We start from the raw sequence: 18,445 nt of genomic DNA, 5'->3' as shown, positions 1-18,445 counted from the left end.
GCACCATCCCAGTGAACATTCTTCTTGTCCATCAGAAGCAAGATGTGGATCGTGAGAGGGTCCTGGTTCAACCTCTCTTTGGTCCAGCAAATTCTAGTGGTGCAAAGTGAGTGCAATGGTGGACAGGCTGAGTTGGCTCCTCTAAGGAGCCTCAGTTCTGTGGCATTTCACCTGGACTTCTCCATCTTGCCAACTTACCTACTGCAAGACATCAGGCATATTACCTGGAATCGGGCCTCCAGAGTTCATCTCACATCAGTCATTCTGAGTGCAGCCAACTCTGTGGTCTGCTTAATAGTCTCGCTTACTATTAAGTATTTTCTCTTGAAGATCAGCAGTTATATCTTAGGTGCCATATCCAATTTCCTCTGTCCATTTTGATGTCTTACGGTAGAAGACCTTGTTGGGAAGATGCTGTCCTGATTCTCCTCTTTCCTCTTGGTGGGATTCTTTAACCTCCATGGTGGTTCCTCCCCCTTCTTTCCTCTGATCATGGGTATGACCCTAAGTTTTACTCTCGGTCCTCTTGTTTTCTCTTTCCACACATTATCTTGGTAGATTTGCCAGTCACACTGCTTTAAATATCAACTCTCCAGGAATGACTCTTCATTCTGTATCTCAAGTCCCATGGTTTTCCATGGCAACAATATCCAAGCCTGTAGTGTACATATGAAAATGTGAGTGTTGGGGAAAACTTAGAGATGGAATATACCAGATTCACAATTTTATAGGTGAACCAGCTGAGGCTTACAGATATGCTTGAGGTCATATAATTTTATTGTGGTGATCTTAACAATTTGCTCTAAACTATCTTCCTTTTTCTTCCATATTTTTACCAGTCAAACCCGGCTGCTGTCATCTGTTCCCTCATCCTGACCTGGTGCCAATGATTGCTTATCCTATTTCTTTCCAAAAATGCATACCCCATTGCTACCTCCCCTTGCCTTTCTCTATCAAATCCCTACCCTTAATTAAGCACACATGAAATACTGGTGTCTCTCCACAATTTCCTTAAGATAAAATAGAGGGAAGCCTGGATAATAAAAGAGGTTTCAGGATGGTCAGGAGAATGGAACTCTAATGAATCAGCATCCTCAGGTGTCCCAGTGGGACCCACCCATGGGCTTAAGGGGACAAAGGCAAGAAACGTTCTCCCTACCCACTGTGCTTTCTTTCTACCATCTACATCTCCATTGCCACTATTTGGTAAAATCCAAAATATCTTTAGCTGACCACATATCACAAAGTTCAGTATTCTGTGGGAAGAAATTCAATGAACTCTTTAAACCATTAAAAAAAAATCCCACTCCAAAACAAGTCCAAAATATCTGTTGGTAATTTAAGAGGCATAGCAAAGGTTTGGACTCTGTTCAAATTCCTTGGACAATGACTTCTTTTAGGCATTATTGAAAACTTTTGATTTAAAGGACAACTATTTTTTTATCAACAATAGGAATCATCTGCTGTCTCTTGCCCTCCACTTTCTATCTTGTCCATTCGTATGATGGGAATATTCACGTGGCTTCACAATTCTCTTTTGTTCTGGTCAAGTTTTAATTGGAATTTAATGTTAAATATAAGGGTGCCAGAAATATTTTTATGTTTGTATTTTTCGGTTATTAAAATATCTTGGAAGAAAAACGGAAATCATGCTGGTAAATAGAATTGTGTGGATTATAAGAAATATTCCCCAAATGAATGTCTCCTTTTAATTTATTATTAATCATCCGGGATACTGGAGAAAGACTCTAGTGGCACAAGGTATTTTATTTTGGGGCCTCTTAAAATGAAATTTTGGTAAATCTATCAGGCTGGTTTTATTATTTGTCCAGGAAAATTCAAGATTTAAATAACGATGGTCCTCAACTTATAATGGTTTGACTTAAAACTTTTTTGACTTTAAAATGGTGGAAAAGTGATATGTATTCAGCAGAGAACACATTTTTTAATTTTGAATTTTGCTCTTTTCTTGGGCTAGTGATATACAGTACCATCCTCTTCTGTGATACTGGGCAGCAGCAAGGGGCCACACTCCTAGTCTGCCCCACGATCATGAGGGGAAACAGCGGTTCCTCTACAATGGGCTGTGCTGCTAAGCTAGGATGTTTGGTATTAAATGCAGTTTTTACTTACAATTGAGTCACAGCCCAATAAACCCCAAATAAATTGAAAAACTGTAAGATAAGGAGCATCTATACTTGCATTTAACTTTTTATACAATGCCTTATAAAACTATCATGACATTGGTAAAATGACGTAGTTCCCCAAACTCAAGTCACCATGGTCCAATGTCTGGCCATGAAACTGAAGCCATGCTCCTGAGCTTAATACTGAGGCAAATCAGTTAGACTTCCCTCCACTCTGAGCAGGTACAGGGTAGTGGGACAAGGAGCCGGGACACTCAGGCCATTATTCTATGCTCCCTAACACTCTGCTGCACTGTGGCACCTGCCATACGCCTAGCTGGCAGAACTTGTATGAGCCCATTATGTTTTCAATCTGGAATGTCCCTCAAAAGCTCATGTGTTCATCAGTGCAGCAAAGTTCAGAGGTAAAAAGATTGGATCAGGAGGGTCATAACCTCATCAGTGGATTAATCCATTTGATGGATGGATAATTTTAATGAACTACTGGGTAGTAACTATGGGCAGGTGGGGCACGGCTGGAGGAAGTAGGTCACTGGGTACATGACTCTGGGGACTATATCTGTTCCTGGCCCCCTTCTCTCTCTCCTTCCTGGCTGTCATGAAGATTTCCTCCATCAGGCCCTTCTGCCATAGACTGAATTCTCTGAAACAATGAGCCAAACTAAACTTTTCCTCTTTGAAGTTGTTCTTGTCAGGTACTTTGGTCACAGTGACAAAAAGCTAACACAGAGCCCAAAAATATTCTCCTTACTAGTGAAACAGTTCAACAATTACATGAGATGGAGACTCAGTCTGTCACATCTTTACACGTAAATAATGGGTTATTATGACAATGTAATAAGGCTTTAGCAAACTGTCCTGAGTCTCATTCTTTGCTTGCAAATGAAAGCATGCTTTGTGTCCAAACCTGAAGTAAGGCCTCCTTCCCCAGACTCTAATTTATGGATCATCAACCTTTCAAAAGTGGGCATCAAGTGTCTAAATTTTATTTTAGTTGAGATAAGGCATGGGAATTACCTGGTCATATCATTTAGACCCTAAAAATGGCAACAATTATTCCTATTATGAATCCTAAGGGCTAAATCCTGTTAATTTTTCTGAGTTTCTGAGGTGTTATGTGAGGTGTTATGCCACCAAAAACTAACCAACTCATCTTCCTTTGCACTTTCTACTTCATGGTTTTGTCCTACTTTTAAGACTTTCTCTGATTCTTGGGACATCCTGGTGTTAGCACAACTGGAAAATTACAGCTTGGGCCTACTCTATTGAAGACATCTCCTTTACTACTCTCTTCAGGGTAGGGCCTATATTGGTCTTGTTGCACATAGTAGGTTATCAGCATTAGCACACAGTATGCTGGGTTCCCGTCCAGCTGTGTCTTAGTCCTCAGAGTTCCACTATAAACACAAGCTGTTCTCATGGACTTAACACTACTTGACTCATTCTCTCCCAGGTCATGTAAGGCACTTTGCTATGGGACAGTGACTTGGCTGAAACTGCGTCTCCCTCCCACACAGTACCTCATGGGAGACACTGAGGGCCTTCTCTTTTTTGTTCTCAAAAAAAAAAAATCACATCCTTTGCACATACAAGGCAGTCAGGCTGCTTTGGTGGTCACAGAATTTTCTAGAATATCAAAGTTCTACAGATGACCATCTCATTTCACAAGGTTCAGTCAGCATCTTGAAAATAATAGTTAATGTTCTTCCAATGCATTACATAGTCTGGGATTATGTTCACCATTTTATTTTAAAGTAATGAGTTTCTGAGATAATCTTTATTGACTTTTTCTACTTTTTGGTCTGTGCTGAACCACAGACAAAAGGGAACCAACTGTTCCTTTATGAAACTTTTTGTTGCCAAATACAATTGAGGCTTTTTGATTGTGTGGTGCATGCCCGTTGTTGATTAAGCTGATTGTTATCCATATGGAATTAACAAGCGATAAGTAAAACTTTGGCTCTGAAGCTTGGGAAATCCCTTTTTTCAGGACAGACAGGAAATCACAGACTGGGTTCATTCTTACCTTCCTGGTTTCCTCCTTCACCTTCTACTCCCCCACATTCAAACACAAACTCTATTGGGTGTAAGCGAGAGAAGGAGAGTTTTATTAAAAGTGGTAAAGCTATTTTCTTCATTGCCCTTTGAAAATCATAGAATTTGGAAGGGAGGAAGAGTTGGGGAGTAATATCGGCCAAATTTTATTTTTATATTGGTGTGCATGTACAAATATGCAAAAACAAATCCCATCATTATGTACAACTATAATGCACCAATAAAAAAATCTGAAAAAAAAAAAAAGAATTTGGAAGGGAGAAATAGTCTAGAGTTCCATTATCTCATCCAATTCCATCATTTTTCAGGTAAAAAATGTGTAGCTCAGGGTGGGTAATACTAGGTTCAGGATCCTGAAGGAACAGCTGGAGTTGTCCAGCAAAGCCTGCACAGGGTCCTGGTGCAGCTCTGATTCTACCGAATAATGTTAAACTCAGGTGGGGCTAATTGGTGAGAAAATAGTTCATGGTACTTTTGTAAGTTTCCCAATCTCTAAGACACATGTTAAAAGTAGAAATAGACAAAACGGTGATGGGTTCTTAATTTAGATGTTGGATGCAAGTTCCTGGTCATAACAGAATTCCTCTTGACTTTCATCAGTTAAGTAATTACCAAATTACCATTGGGCTGATTTTTATGAAGGGTTGAATGACTTAATTAGCTAGGCTTTTTTATAGTAGCCTGAAGAGATTCCCTCTGACTCCCTGTGTTTCGATAAAGTGCTAACAGTGTTTTAGATCGAAGGGGAGACAACATGAAGTTGGGATGTGTTAAGGGTGCTACCCCGAGAGCCTCTTCTGGGTAATTGAGGAGTTGTTCCAAGCTGGACTCTTGACCCCAGAGGTCATAACATCAAGGACAACACTAACCACAATCTGGGGTGTTTGGATCCTGACACAGCCCTGCTGGGAGAAATGGAACCTTGGCCAGGCACTGGTGAGTTATGTGATCATTCTGTCAACAATTCAGAGTATCAACCAATTGTTGTGTCCCTTATAAAGTGTCTTTCAGAAAGCAGCCTTCATATACTCATTCCAAACTTCTTATTGCTTTCCAAGGTCTCAGGGTTCCTTCAAGATTAACTTCTCCTTCTCCTTCATTATTATACATATTTCTATCAATCACATCAGAATTATCAATGCCAAAATTGGCAATCCCGCTAACATTATTTTAAGCCACATACTCTCATTGAATCAATATTAGTTACAAATAGTATCTCATATAAATGTTATATATGCTTGTACTTTGAACAGAAGACCTTGGTTAAAATATCAGCTGTGGGTTCAGGGAATGATACTTAGGTTTTCAGAGTCTCATTGCAAAATGAAAGTAATAACACTTATTTCATAAGTCCAGTGCTTTTTTTTTTTTTTTTTTTTGTATCAGGATGGAACCCAGAGGCACTTAACCACTGAACCACATCCCCAGCCCTGCTTTTTAAAAATATCTTTTATTTTGTGACAGGATCTTGCCAAGTTGCTCAGGGCCTTGCAACTAAGTTGCTGAGGCTGGCTTTGAGCTCGAGATCCTCCTGCCTCCGCCTCCTGAGCTGCTGGGATTATAGGTATGTGTCAATGCACCTGGCTATGCTTCTACTTCTTTTTTTAATTGGCACATAGTAATTGTACTCATTTGTAATATATAAGTGTGATATTTTGACACATGTATATAAAATGCATAATGATCAAATCAAAGTAACTAGAATATTCACAACTTCTAACATCATTTTTTTGTGTTTGAAACTTTCAAAATCATTTCTTCTAGCTATTTTGAAATATATAATAAATTATTGTTATCTAGAGCCATCCTGTTGTGGGATAGAATGCTAGGACTTGATCTAGTCCATCTGATTATAAGACTTTTGCTTCTTGATTTCATAGATGACATGTTCATTGTATGAAATGTTTTAAAATGTTTTTACTAGTGCACAGTAATTATAGTGGGGTTCATTTTGACATAATCTCACATGCATGGAATATAATTTGCTCCATTTCTGTCCCTAGTACTTCCTCTTTTCTTTCCCTGCTTCCCTTTCCCTAATCCCTTTTCCTTCTCTATTTTTTTTTTAAAGTGGTGCTTTATAGATAAACATAAAAATGGAATTCACTGTGGTATATTTACACATGTACATAGCATAATTTTGTCTATTTGTATGAAATCATTTTTGTAGAGCAATGTACATTTCAAAGAAATGGAAGCATCGTTAGTAGGTGCTGTGGCAATTATATTTATAAATTATTTCAAAAATTAAATTACATTTAATCATTTAAGAAAATTGTACTTTACCCACATATTAAATTAAGTTGTAATCATAAAAATTAAAATTTTTTTCTTTTGAAAAATCTCAGCCTATAAAGGAGTTTTAAAGTCTGATAAGCTCCATAAGCCTTTTGAAGTAATCAAATGAAGAAATATACTTAATTTTTAGGTGACTACGTAAACATTTATGTGTAAAATTTCAAATAACCCTGATCTTGTGAATTCTAAATTCTTAGAATATTTTACTTTGCATCTTTCATTAAACTTTACAAAGATTTTGTTACAAATCATTATCAGGATTCCTTTCTGGAGGACCTGAGACCCTATAAAATCCAGTTACACTTAGATCCTACATGAATGGATCAAATAGAAAGCTGTGGACAAAATCACTTTTTCTCCATGTTTCCGGTGAGAATATATAGGAAGAAAAAAAAATTAGCAAGTGCTAGAAGAGAATGTATCTTCAGACCTTTTCTGTATAAGAGTCTGAAATCCTTGAGAAATGGTAAAACAAACAAACAAAAAACCATTCAGACCTGTTCAGATCTGTTGTGATTCAAAGATTCTATATGAAAATAATAAATTTTGTCATTTCTGTAGCACTTAAGTTTTACTTTCAAACAGGATCAAACAGATCTGTTACAGAAAGTCATGAGGCAATGTAGGAAACTTTGCACATATGTGTTTAATGGAGAAGGCAGCAGACCATTCATGGGTGTGCAGTGAGGCTACTAGTAAATCAATGAATTTTATGAAGTAGGCACAGGGCCCTTTCTGGCTTCAACCTGTGAAGGTCAGGGTCTCCACTGTAATTCTGACTAAGAACCTGATAACACCAAGAAAAATTTTCACAGCTTGCTTCCTTATGGCTGCCTGGTTTTCCTGGAATCCTCTACCACCTGGGTCACAGGCTGTGCATAGATAACATAGCTGAGGGGCACAGATGAAGGTCTACTTGGGGCCTTATAGATATTTTGGCCTTTCTTGAGAGAGAAGGAAGAATATCGGTCAACTCGTTCAGAAATTTCTTGCCTGATGTGAAGAACAAAGAGAGAGTTTCCTCCTGAATAGAATATATATCAATTGCAGAATATATCAGGACTACCTATCAAGTTCTCCAAGCCTGCTGGTTAATTTTTAACTTCCTACCTTTAAAAAAGAGATAAAAATGTAAGGGAGAAGAAAGAGGAGCACTCACCCCGCAACTGTCAAGGAAGTGTAAAGAAACTCCAAAATCACAGTATAGTTTCATTTGAAACTTATCATGCATATTACACTGTACAAAAGAACCTCACATATACTTACTGGATCCTCTTATCATTAGCAAGAATTCTATTTTGCAATAGGAGGAACTCAAGTATTGAGATACAAACATGTTCAAGGTCATACAGTACTATATGCATGATGCAAGATGCTAGGACGGCATTTCAATGATGGTGACATTTCCAGTTATCTCTGTGTGGTGTATAAATGATTTCTTCAGCCCTCAGTAGCTTGGGAGGTAAATAAAGACACATTAAATAGGGTTGCCAGACAAACCTCAGGACATTCAGTTAGACTGAAATTTCAGATACATAATGAGTAACTGTTTAATATTTGTATGCCCCATGTAATAATTGCTAAAAAATTATTTTGTGCTAAAAATAAAACACTACTCATTTATCTGAAATTCAAATCTGAGTGTCCTATATTTTTATCTGCTAAATCCAGTAAATCTATATTAGCAATAAATTATTGTATTTATTTTATCACCTATTATAGAATAATCTCTAATGTTTCTTAGGCAAATTTTATGCCCATGGGAGGATCCTGAGATATCATCCATGTACACATAAACACAGCTTTCTTAGCTACTATGTAGCACCCTCCTATTCTCTCTTGCTTTGGCTTCTGCTTCTGGAGGTCATGAACTGGTGGTGAATCTTCTGTTACATAGGAGGCTCCATTCATGTGCCTCTATGATGCTCCTCTGACTACATTGTTTTCCTCTGAAGTTGCTCAAGTTGCAACGAGTCATTGTCAAACTGGGAACAAGGACACTGGTGGTTTTGGATCATCAAAGGGTTCCCTTCAATATATGACATAGTAATGGACAGCAAGCACTTTGGTTAAAGAGATATGGAGAATCTAGACCTGATTCCATCACCCCCTAGATGTCTGACCTTTCTTCATCTCAATCAACTTCAGTTTTTCATTGCAAAATGGGATATCTACTTCTATACCTACTTCAAATGATTATTCAATGATTATGATGATCTAAAGATCAAATCAGAAAAAGCATGGAACATACCATAACTTTGAACACTGAGAAAGTGTTAAATATTAAAAATAAATTAACTTAAAAAAATAAAGCAACTTAAAACAATGCAAACCTTGGTATAAAATTAATTTAAAAATAAAAAAGAGTTAAAGTGGAGTCAGAAGAGTTGAAATGATCTCTATGAATTAATAAAGAAGTATTTCTAGGATATATTGGTAAACTGAAAAAAATCAAGGTGCAATAGAGGTCGTATATTTTCTAATGTCTTTTGCATTAGAAATAAGGGGAAATAAGAGGCAGAACTTCTGCAATGGTAGACTAAAGACCTCTGAAAAACTAAGATGCAACAAGGAAAATTATCAAAATAAATTTTTTCATTGCTCTGGGAATTAACCAAAGCCTTACAACAATCAGTTTAGTCAAGAAAAATAGCTGAATCTAAAGAACAGCAAGATTTGGGGCATTTTAACCCATTAAGTCCCAAGTTAAAAATTATGTGACTATTTTAACAAAATTGACACATGTATTAAAATAGGTTGGAAATCATAACTAGAGCTTTTATATACTTCCACATATAAATATATATTTTTCCAAAACTCTAGTAATTTGCCTATTATTTTTCTCAAAAGAATAGAACTCTAAAATTATATTTATTTCAAAAGTTACCATAAGTGGTATATTTTTTACTCAATTTAAGTTTTTATAGATGTCCCACATCTGGGAACAATAGGACTTAGTGGGTTAACTTTTCCTGTTCCCAATTCCTTCTTCTCAGCTTTGCAGTAGCCTTGAAAACCAGGAGCTTCATAGTCATTGTACCTATGAAAATGAGCAACCTTATAGCCAGTGGAAGGATCAAATGGGTTTGAAGCATTCCAAAAAGCACCAGTTCCAGGGACTTGTCAACATTTGACTATTATGGGAGCTTTCTGAAGAACCTCATTCGTAGGTCTTATCAATATTTGAGCTGACTTACAGTTTGATCAGTATGAGAAGCTCCATCCTCAGGACATATGTTGAAAATAATCAGTGAAATGATTGAAAGTTTTAGCTGCCTGGGAAGTGATCCCAGTGGGGCAGAGGATGGGGGGAGGCGGAAGAGGGGCAGAGAGAGAGAGAGAGAGAGAGAGAGAGAGAGAGAGAGAGAGAGACTCTGAGACTAGTAAAAAGAAAAAAAGAAGTCAAAAAGATCTGTGAATGAGATGTTTAAGGCATCAATATATTCCTAGGGTCCAGAAACACAAATATATATGCAAGGCTATGTATATGCCTAGGAAAAACCCAAGACAGCCCTAATATCTCATCTCCAGATGACTTTTGAGTTCCAGCATAAGCAAGAAATTGAAAATAAGACAGTTACAAATTGCCAGAGCATTGAAGATATGCCATGTCACAGAAAGTCCTTTGGCAAATTGTTGAAGGTTTATCAGTTCTAGGCATTTAAGGAAATCTCTGTCAAATCAATACTTGTTCATTAAGATAATGAGTAGTCTTCACTGACCCACCAAAAGGAATTCAGACTTTCTAAAATAAGTCCAGAAAAGACACCACACAGTAACAGTAACCAAGAAACAGAAACAGGAAAGTATGGCCTTTGTATACAGGATAAAACAGAGTGGTCAATAGAAATTACCCTGAGGAAGCCCAGATACTGGATTTACTATACAAAACTTCAAGGCAGCTAACATAAATTTTGCTATGATTTGAAAGTGTTCCCCAAAGGCCCAGGTGTTAAAGTCCAAGTCCCTAGTCTATGGCACTATTGGGAGGTGGTGACACCTTTGAGAGGTGAGGCAAGAAAAAAGAAAAGTGGTGGAAGGAAGTTAGGGTATTGGGGGGACATATGTTTTAATGGGCTTTTGGGACCCCAGGTCCCTTTATTTCTCACTCTGTCTCTGCTCTCCAGTCGCCATGAGGTAACCAACTTAGCTCTGCTTTGTACTCTCCACCACTGCTTCACCAAGACCCCAAAGCAACAGCCAACCAATCACAGACTGAAACCTGAAACTGTAAGCCAAAATAAATCTTTCCCTGTTATGTCAGGTAGGTTGTCACAACAATGGAAAACTTATTAACACAAATAAGTTTAAAGAATAAAATAAGTCATATCTAAAACACAAAAGTATGAGAACAATGTATAACCAAGAAGTATCAATAAAATACATTAAAAGTCAATAACTAAAGTGAAAAAATTTCTAGAGAAGTTTAATAACAGCATAAAGTTGACAAGAATGAACAAGTTTAAAGGTAGGTTATTGGGGGATTATCTAGTTTGAGGAACAAAAAAAAATGAAGAAAAGTGAGTAGATCTCAAAGATTTGTGAAACAAATATTTTATACCATATACCAACATAAGCATAATAGGAGTTTCAAAAGGAGAGAAAGAAAAAGAAAAGAATATTTGAAAACTAATGGCTGAAAACTTACTAAATTGATGAAATATAATAATCTACACATACAAAAAGCACAACAAATTCCAAGTAGGGTAAAGTCAAAGATATCTATCTATACCTATACACATCGTAGTCAAATTGCCAAAACCAAAGACAACAAAAGGAAGGAAGGAATGAAGGAATAAAGGAAGGAAGGAAGAAAGAAAAGAAAGAAAGAAAGAATCTTGAGAACAACAAGAAAAAAATGACTTATCACTTATAAGAGGTTCTCAATAAGATTAATAGTTGGCTTCTAATCATAAACCATGGAAGTAATAAGGAAGTAGAATGACATTAAAATACTGAGAATGGGAAGGTGGAATACCATTACTCATCAAGAATTTTATATCTACCAAAAGTACCCTTCAAAAATGAATGATATATTAAGATATTCTATATAAACAAAACCAGAATCTGTTACTAGAAAGCATCCTTTACTGAATATGGAATACTGTGAAAATTCCTTCAGACTAAAATGGAAGGACACTAGATACTAATTTGAATCCACATGAAATAATAAGAGCATCAGTAAAGATAACTTCATAGGTAAATATAAAAGATAGTATGAATGTCTTTTGAGAAAACTCTACTTTTTGTATCTCATTTAAATAAGACTAGGAAGACAACTCACAAAAACTTAAAATAATGGAAATTAAATGGTATATTAGAACATATTATTTAGAACAAAAGAATACAGTAATGGAAGAAGAAAAACAAAAAATAAGATATAGAAAATATATAACAAGATGGTAGTTATAAGTCCTATATCCTCAGTAAGTATATTAAATGTAAATGGATTAACTACTCTAATAAAAGGCAAAGATTGACATAATGGCTTTTAAAAACAAACATCTTCCAATATAAACTACATACAAGAGAAACATTTTAGATTCAAGAACATGAATAGATTGTAAGTAAAAAGTTCAAAAAAGACACACACATACACACAAATGAATAGAGAGTTCAATTGACTATACTAAAGATAAAATAGACTTTGAGACAAAAGTTTTTCTTGAGACAGTGAAGAACATTTTTAAAATAATAAAAATGTAAACATATCAGGAAACTAACAATCACAAGCATATGTGCAACTAATAACAGAGCACCAAATTACATGAAGAAAAAGTTGACAAAATTAAAGGAAGAAGTAAGTCATTCAATAATAGTAGTTTCAATACTCCATGTTCAACATCTGATAGAATAAACAAGCAGAAAATTAACAAGAAATTGAAAATTTGAACACATCAATTAAATAGTAGGCTTAAGAGACATACATAGATCATTCTGTTCAGCAACATCAGAATATACTTCCTTCCCAGTAATACATTGTTATGGTTTGGATGTGTGGGGTCCCCCAAAAACTCACATGTGAGACAATGCAGGAACTTTCAGAGGAGAAATGATTGGGTTCTAAGAGTCTTAACTCAATCAGTGATGATTGGGGATTAATTGAAATGGTAGGGTGTGGCTGGAGGAGGTGGGATTTGGGACATGGCTATGGGGTATATATTTTGTATCTGAAGAGTGGAGTCTCTCTCTCTCTCTCTCTCTCTCTCTCTCTCTCTCTCTCTCTCTCTGCTTCCTGATCACTGTGATGTGAGTTGCTTCCCTCCACTGACCTCTTCCACCATCATGTTCAGCCTCACCTCAAGCTCTGAGTAATGGAGGCAGCCTTCTATGGACTAAGACCTCTGAAACCATGAGCCCTCAAATAAACCTTTCCTCCTCTATAATTGGGCTGGTCAGATCATTTAGTCCAGCAGTGAAATAGCTGACTAAAACACACATGAAACATTCTCCAGGATAGTCTATTCTAGGCCTATTCTAGGGCCATAAATAAACATCAAAAATTTTAAAGAATTAAAGTCATACCAACAATGTTTTCCATGGAATATAATATAAAATCAGTAACAAAAGGCAAATTGATGACTCCATAAATATGCAGAAATTAAGGGACACACTCCTAAATAACCAATGGGTCAGAGAAGAAATTATAAAGAAAATTAGAAGACAAAAACATATCAAAACTTATGGGAATAAGTAAAAAAAATAAAAATAAGAAAACATGTAAGAAAATTTGGAAATTACTTAAACATAAGGAAATAAAAGCAAAATACCTTGAAAATTATTCACCAAACGTGAAATTTTGGTATATTTCTATTAGATACTATTTCCTAAAATTAGTTTTCTTTAATTTTTTTCAAAAACAAATACATAAGCATTTAAAATAAATTCATTTTTATAAAACATTATTTCATAATTGCTCTCCTATGCTCTTTCTTAGCATCATTTATAAAACCTGGACAATATCCCAATAAGAAGACATATGTACCTAGGTTACTTAACCTTCTCTCACAGATAGGCATTTAACCAGTTCCTAGTTTTTACTATTATGGATAATGAATATTTTTATGTAGGTATTTTTATTTAAATTTGAATGATCTACTCAAGTGACATGGAATATGAATAAGGTATTCAATTCATTTTGCCAAAAGTTTTTCTAAAGAGTTGTATCAGTTTAAAATATTTTATTCATCACCCCACATGCAATTATTAAGTTCTCTGCTCCTCATTGTGTCTGGATCTAGTAATGTAAGATGAATTAGACCCAAACTCTGAATTTTAGTAGTTTAGAGCTTTCCTATAGTGGAGACTGAAATGTGAATAGATAAGTACCCCAAAGCATTATAGGAGTTCTACAGACCTGTGAACAGGATACAGTGGGTTGCTTAGGGCAGAAAATTTGAGTCTGGTTCCTCACCTAAACATGGCAGTTATCATTTAATAAATACGCAGTTGGTGAAAGAAGATAGTTGTTGAAAGTTAAAGGAATGGCTAAATCAATCCAGTTAGTGACTAATTCAGAACAAGTTTCCTAGGAGAACCTATAATGTGTAATTAGTTGGTCATTTAATCCTTCATACATTCACTTAACAAGTATTTTTGGCAATGGTCCAGACTCTGCTAAGCGCTACTGTTCCTGTGGAAGTTGTTGCCTAGCAAGGGGGACAGATAATAAACAGGTAAATAAAATAACGGAGGACATGGGATAATAGAAGTCTGGACAGTAGCTGTGAATCACTTAGCATAAGGGTCAGTGGAGACTTCCCACAGGGAGTGACAGTTAAGGCATGACTTGAAAGATGAATAAGTTAGTTAGAAAAATGGGAAAGAAGAGGAAAGTGAAAAAATGATTTCAGGCAGAGGCATTCATATCATTCATCTATATGCAAATGAATGCTTATTTCATGTTTGAGGTGTCTTAAAGACAGTTTATTTGCTTAGCTACTTTCACATGCTCCCAGCCAACAATGTGGTTTACATAATTCTTGGCTTTCTAAACCTTTTCCTTTATGAATAGCATGAAGGTAAATCTCACCATAGATCCTATCAGTATTCAAATTTAATGGGGTCTAATCTAAAAGGTTTAATTATGTTGCTTTTAAAACCACCCCATTTGATAAGCAATGTTGTGTGCTATAAAAATTATCGTCAAAGAAACTGAGCCAGAGCCATGATATGCAGATCTTGAGGTAGACCTGAGTTGGGACGGAGGCCCTTCCTCTTCTTGGCTAAAGGACCTGGAGGAAACCATTCCAGTTCTCTATCAGCTTATCCAGCAGCATTAGCCCAGGAAGAAGAAAGACTTACAAACAGAGGGCATTGGCAACTGTTTGTTGGCCTCGGGCTGTGGAATCCACTCCTAGAAAGTCCTAGGCTGAGAGGCAGTCTTCCAGGCTGCCTTATACACCATAGCCACTCACCACGACAGGGGGTGATGGCCCAACCAATGCCCAGCCCCAGTCTCCTGTGAGTTGTGCTATCTTCTGCCCTTGAGGGGAGATTGTAGCACACGTCTGCACAACATTACATCATCTCCTGAAGACAAGGGTTGATAGTGAGTTTTTGCTGGCCAAGTCCTCAGGGCAGGACGTGGTGTTCTTGATATACAACATCTGTCTTGGGAGGCACAGTTGGGAAGGAATGAAAGCTTTTTCTGGGAGACTGACTGGCTCACTGAGCAAAGGCCAGGAGCCATTTGGTGAAGTAGCAGGAAGGCTGTGAGCCATAAGCAAGATGTGAGTGGGCTCCTCAGGAGTATCTGCCTGTCCATGGAAATGGGCGGCTGGCCTCCTTTCTGCTCGGGCACTGGAGGGAGAAGCAGCCTTGGACGACATGCGTGTTTATTGGTTTGACTTCATGGGTAGACAGATAGCTAAAGATAGACAAGCGTGCTTAGTTTCTATTACGCTTTAAATTATTGCACTTTGTAGATATTATGTTCTTTACACATTGAAGATTTGTGGCCACCCTGCGTTGATCAAATCTGTTGGTGACATTTTGTCAAAAGCATGCACTCACTTCATGTCTCTATTCACATTTTGTTAATTCTCACCTTATTTTAATTGCTTTGTTATCATCTCGTATGGTGATCTATGATCAGGAATCTTCGAAGCTGCTGTTGCTGTTGCGATTGGGGCATCACCAACCATGTCCATGTAAGATGGCAAACCTGTGTCCTGACTCCTCCAGCAACCGGCTGTTCTCCCAGCTCCCTCCCTCTTCTTGGGTTTCCTGTTCTGTGAGAAGCAAAAATATTGAAATGATGTCAGTTAATCACCCTGCAAGGGCCTCTAAGTGTTCAGGTAAAAGGAAGAGTCACACATCGCTTACTTTATGTTAAAGGCTAGAAACAATGAAGCTTAAAAATTATACTAAATTTACTCTGCCTGTTATTCTATTGGTAAAATTTAAAATTCTGAATGATAGTGCACCTGGTACAGTACAGTTTACCGAAAAAGTTAAGTCCACTGTTGATATCAACTTCTCAGAAAAAAACTTATTTTAAAAACATGACTGCTCACTGGCAATGTACCTGGTCTCCCAAGAGCTCCAATGGAAATGTACAATGAGATCCATGCTGTTTACATTCCTGCTCACACAATATCTGTTCTGTAGCCCAAGGATCAAGGAGTAGTTTCAACTTTTAAGCTTTATTATTTAAGAAATATATTTTGTAAAGCTGTATTGACTGTGATTCTTCTGATAGATCAGAGCAACGCAAATTGAATAATTTCTTGAGAGGATTTGCCATCCATCCCAGATGCCATTGAGAATATTTGTAATTCAAGGGAGGAAGTCAAAATGGTAACATTAACCAGAGTTTGGAAGACACTGATTCCAACCCTCCTGGATGAATTTGAGGGGTTGGTGACCTCAGTGGAGGAAGTAACTGGAGATGCAAGAGAACCGGAATTAGAAATGGAGCCTGGAATTGGAAATAATAATTGAATTATCTCATGATAAAACTTGAATGATGGGCTGGGGTTGTGGCTCAGTGACAGAGCACTCACCTAGCGTGTGTGAGGCCCGAGGTTTGATCCACAGCACCATATAAAAATAAAATAAAGGTATCGTGTCCACCTACAACATATGTAATATGTGTGTGTTTGTTGTAAGAATTTTTTTAAATTTAAAATTTGTATATATATAATGTACAAATTTTTTAAAAACTTGAATGAATGAGGCGTTGCTTATGTGAATGTGCAAAGACAGTGGTTTGTTGAGATGGAATCTACTACTGTGAAGATGCTGTGAACATTGCTGAATGACAAAGAAGGACTTAGAATATTACATAATCTTCACTGATGAAGCAGGTGTAGGGTTTGAGAGAATAGATTCCAATTTTGAAAGACATTCCACTATGGGTAAAATGCTACCATACAGCATCATATACTAGAGAAATCTTTTGTGAAAAGAACAACCAGTGCAGCAAATTTCATTTTCATTTCATCTTAAGGAACTGCACAACCACCCCAACCTTCAGCAACCACCATCCTGATCAGACGGCAGCTTCCATATTAAGGAAAGACCCAGCATCAGCAAAATAAATAAATAAGGAAAGACTGAAGGCTCAGATAATTGTTACCATTTTTAGCAACAGAGTATTTTTTAAATTAAGGCATGTACATTGGTTTTTGTACATAATGCCATTGAATACTTACAGACTTCAATGTAGAATAAACTCAACTTTCATATACACGGAGAAATTGAAAACCTTGTATGATTTGCTTTATTATGATACCCATCAGTTTTTTTCAGTGGTCTGGAACTAACTGCACTCTCTCTAGGGTTTGCCTGTAGACATATTAATATCTATCTATCTATCTATCTATCTATCTACTATCTATGCATCTATCATCTACCTTCTATTTATTTTTTCTCTAGGGAATGCATGAGTGTCCATAATATCATCTTTTTCCCTTTGCAATTCTGTACTATTTGTACAGAATTCACTCTGTGTATAGATAAACCTTCCTCCCACCAAATGTCCTGAAGTCAGTTTATCTATGGATTGTTTTCCTAAAGATGCCAAGAGCAGCACTAAAAGCAAGTAAGCCCCCTTTTGGTTTTCTGTATTTCTATGGAGATGGGGGAGTTACGTAATAGACCTCTATCCCCCAAAAGGAAGCAGAGGAGACATGGGAATAGTGTGTTCTAACTTACCTGACCGATAAGCTTAATAGAAGTTTGCCAGAAACAACTCAGATGGAAGCTCTGGAACTATAAAGAGGACACAGTTACTAAAGAATTTAAATGGACATCTATCAGAAATTCCATTCTGACTTCACCATCCTTGGGGGATCTATGGATGTTGAGGTTCATCATCTGGAAAAGACAATAGAGGAAAAATATAAGAAAACAGTTGGAAATTTCCTTTGCACCACTCTGAATCTCCTGAGATAAGAGATGGAGACAAACTCAAGTGCAGTGGATTTTCTCCCTGAAGTGTTCTTGATCATCATTTGATAGAGATCTAAGACAACGTAGGAAAAAAAAAGATCATTGAAAGAACTGCAAGGCAGGCATGACAACTTGGGATTTGAAAAATACATATGCAGCCTGTAGGTACACAAATGTGTGGTGGGGGAGGGAGAGAGACCACTCTAGGTGTCCAGGACAACCAGCTCATACCTAATCATCTTTTCAGAATGGGTTCTAATGAAAACCCTTTCTGCCTCTCTGACACCTTTTCTAACTCCTCTGCTGAGCTTCCACACTAGGTAGATCTGTGTATGTCCCCCTTCATGTATTCACACGACTTTTATCCCACCTACAACTCTGACTCCTCTAGAATTGTGACCAGAGACTGTGACTGAGATTTTTATAGCCAAACATTTAATACAATCCCTGGTACATAATAATAAAGAATGAAAGTTGAATAATTTATCTATATGCAACCTAGTTTCTTTATTTCTGTAGTCTTAGATAAACACTTATTTCACATACTA

Source organism: Sciurus carolinensis, chromosome 15 (genome assembly GCF_902686445.1).
Source record: "Sciurus carolinensis chromosome 15, mSciCar1.2, whole genome shotgun sequence".
Taxonomy (NCBI): Eukaryota; Metazoa; Chordata; class Mammalia; order Rodentia; family Sciuridae; genus Sciurus; species Sciurus carolinensis.
The sequence above is the reverse complement of the archived record's forward strand: the minus strand, read 5'-3'. Positions refer to the sequence as shown.